At 43.6% G+C, this 3,412-nt stretch overlaps 1 pseudogene; it reads right to left on the bottom strand.

The window, feature by feature from the left end:
* Positions 1–1,990: 1,990 nt before the first annotated feature.
* LOC105477725 (glutathione S-transferase Mu 1 pseudogene) lies at positions 1,991–2,754 on the bottom strand (annotated as a pseudogene).
* Positions 2,755–3,412: the final 658 nt, after the last annotated feature.

Genomic DNA, 3,412 nt, shown 5'->3' on the forward strand with positions numbered 1-3,412 from the left:
CCACATCGGAAGAAGAATTATCTTGGGCCACACATAAAATACACTAACACTAACTAAAAATAGCTGATGAGCTTAAAAAAAAAAATTACAAAAAAATCTCCTAATACGTGTGTGTGTGTGTGTGTGTATTATCTTAATTCTCAAAATATTCTTAAAAGGCAAACACAAGTATTAGTGTATTTTGCAGATGCAGAGATCGAAATTCACACACAGTAACTACATCATGAAGCCAGGTGCCAAATGCTAGAGGTCACATTCTGAAACACCTCTCAGCACCATCACACACTCAGATTATGTGCGTTGTTTCCTAGCTCTGAGAATAAAGTTCAAACTCCTCAATTCAGTATATAAGGCTTTAGAGCATGGTGTTTGATTACATGAATACGTTCTTTAGTGGTGATTTCTGAGATTTTGGTGCACTCATCACCTGAGCAGTGTACACTGTACCCAATGTGTAGTCTTTTATCCTGCACGCCCTTTCTCCCAAGTCCCCAAAGTCCACTGTATCATTCTTATGCTTTTGCATCCTCATAGCTTAGCTCTCACTTATGAGTGAGAACAAAGGATGTTTGTTTTTCCATTCCTGAGTTACTTTACTTAGAATAATGGTTTCCAATTCCATCCAGGTTGCTGCAAATGCCATTATTTCATTCCTTTTTAAGGCTGAGTAGTAGTCCATGGTGTGTGTGTGTGTGTACACCATAATTTCTTTATCCACTCATTGTTCTTGCTGGAGTAAGGTGGTGTCACATTGTGGTATCACATTTCCCTGCTCATTAGTGATGCTGAGCAATTTTTCATGTTTGTTGGCCATTTGTATATCTTCTTTTGAGAATTATCTATTCATGTCCTTAGCCCACTTTTTTTTTTTTTTTTTCTTGAGACAGAGTCTCCCTCTGTTGCCCAGGCTGGAGTGCAGTGGCGTGATCTCAGCTCACTGCAACCTCCACCTCCTGGGTTCAAGAGATTCTCCTGCTTCAGCCTCCCGAGTAGCTGGGACTACAGGCATGTGCCATCATGCCTGGCTAATTTTTTGTATTTTTAGTAGAGACAGGGTTTCACCGTGTTAGCCAGGATGGTCTCTATCTCCTGACCTTGAGATCCACCTGCCTCCAAATGCTGGGATTACAGGCATGAGCCACTGCGCCTAGCCTAGCCCACTTTTTGATGAGATTTTTTTTTTTTTCTTACTGATATGTTTGAGCTCCTTGTAGATTCTGGATATTAGTTCTTTATGAGATGTATAGATTGCAAAGATTTTCTCCCACTCTGTGGGTTGTCTGTTTACTCTGCTGATTGTTTATTTTGCTGTGCAGAAGCTTTTTAGTTTAATTAAGTTCCATCTATTTTTCTTTGTTTTTGTTGCATTTGCTTTTGGGTTCTTGGTTATGAGGTCTTTGCCTAAGCCAATGTCTAACAGAGTTTTCCCGATGTTATCTTTTAGAGTTTTTATAGTTTTACGTCTTAGATTTAAGTCCTTGATCCATCTTGAGTTCAAAATCTCATAATATTTTAAGAAAGTTTACAAATTTGTGTTGGGCCACATTCAAAGCCATTCTGGGTCACATGCAGCCTGTGGGCCGTGGGTTGGACAAGCTTGCTCTACAGGAAGCATGGCTGGGGAGGCGTTAGAAAACTTAAAATCATGGCAGAAGGTGAAGAGGAAACAGCACATCTTCACATGGCCAGAGCAGGAGGAAGAGAGTGAAGGGGGAGGTACTACATACTTTTTTTTTTCATGGTTCAGGCTTTACTGGGCATCACACAGGGCTGGGGTAGGGACCCAGCAAAGGGAGCAGGGCATGCAGATGGTCTTTGAGGACAGTGCTGGGGAGCTCAGGGATCAGTCCAGCTTTTCAAAGAAGAAACAAGCGCTGATAGGAAAAGCAGTCAGGTTGGTGTTAGTGCAGAAAAAGAGAGATGTTAGGAGGGGGACTTTGATGGAAGATAGTGGGAGCTGAAGCTTTAAAGAGCCTCGATGCAGGAGGGATCATGTTAGAAGAAAGGAAGCCAATGAGGCCTGGGGGAAAAAGAAGAGAGTGGAAAGAAGGAAAAAGGAAGAAGCCTGGTCCAGGGAGTTGGGCTGTTCTCCAGTGTTCTCCAGGCTCCCAGGCATAGCTGACTTCCCAAACAAAGGACCTTGGAGGCATTGGCTGGACTTCATGTAGGCAGAGATCTTTTCAAACCCTCAAATCAGGAGATGAAGTCCTTCAGGTTTGGGAAGACATCCAGGCAGCTGGGCTCAAATATACAGTTCAGGTCAAGGATGTCATAGGCAAGGAAGTCCACAAAGGTGATTTCGTCTCCTGCAAACCATGGCCGCTTCCCCAGAAACTGCGAGTAGAGCGTTAGCTTTTCAGGGAGTTCCTCCAAGTACTTTGGCTTCACTTTCTCAAATTCTGGGATGTAGCAGATCATGGCCAGCTGCATCAGGTTGTCCATGGACTGGTTCTCCAAAATGTCCACACGAATCTTCTCCTCTTCTGTCTCCCCACACAAGTTGTGCTTGCGGGCAATGTGGCACAGGATGGCATTGCTCTGGGTGATCTTGTGAGCCCCATCGAACAAGTAGGGCAGATTGGGAAAGTCCAGGCCCAGCTGGAATTTTTCATGCAGCTACTGGCTTCTGTCATAGTTAGGAGAGTCCCCCATCATGTACTTCTTTTCCTTGTAGCTTGAGTCTGTATATTCCAAGAGCAGGCGGATGGCGTGTGCCAGCCCGTAGATGTCCCCATACCCCAGTGTCATGGGCATGGTGCTGGTTGGTGCAGATTCTGCAGACCGGTACTACACACTTTTAAGCAACCAGATCTCATGAGAACGCACTCACTATCACGAGAACAGCAAGGGGGAAATCCGCCCCCATGATCAATCATCTCCTGCCAGCCCCTCCCCCAACACTGGGGATTACAATTCAACATGAGATTTGGGCAGGGACACAAATCCAAACCATATCAATGTATAAATGAGATCATACAATATGTGTCCTTCTGTGCCTGGCTGATTTCACTCAGCATAATGTCCTCCAGGTTCATCCATGTTGTTCCAAATGGCAGGATTTCCTTGCTTTTTATGGCTGAATAACTTTCCATTGCATGTATGTACCACATCTGTGAGGCTGGCTATTATCACAAAGACAAGAGATAACAAGTATTGGCAAAGGGGTGGAGAAAAGGGAACCATTGTACACTGTTGGTGGAATGTAAATTGGTATACCCATTATGGAAAATAGTATTAAGATTCCTTTAAAAATAAAAAATGGAACTGCCTTATGATCCAGCATTCCCACTGCTGAGTACATATACAACAGGAATGAAATTAGTAGGTTGAAGTCCTATCTGTACTCTTATGTTCATTGCAGCATTATTCATAATAGCCGAGATATGGAGCCAAGACTGACCTAAGTATCTGT

The sequence above is a fragment of the Macaca nemestrina genome, chromosome 2, assembly GCF_043159975.1.
Source record: "Macaca nemestrina isolate mMacNem1 chromosome 2, mMacNem.hap1, whole genome shotgun sequence".
In the NCBI taxonomy this organism is placed as follows: Eukaryota; Metazoa; Chordata; class Mammalia; order Primates; family Cercopithecidae; genus Macaca; species Macaca nemestrina.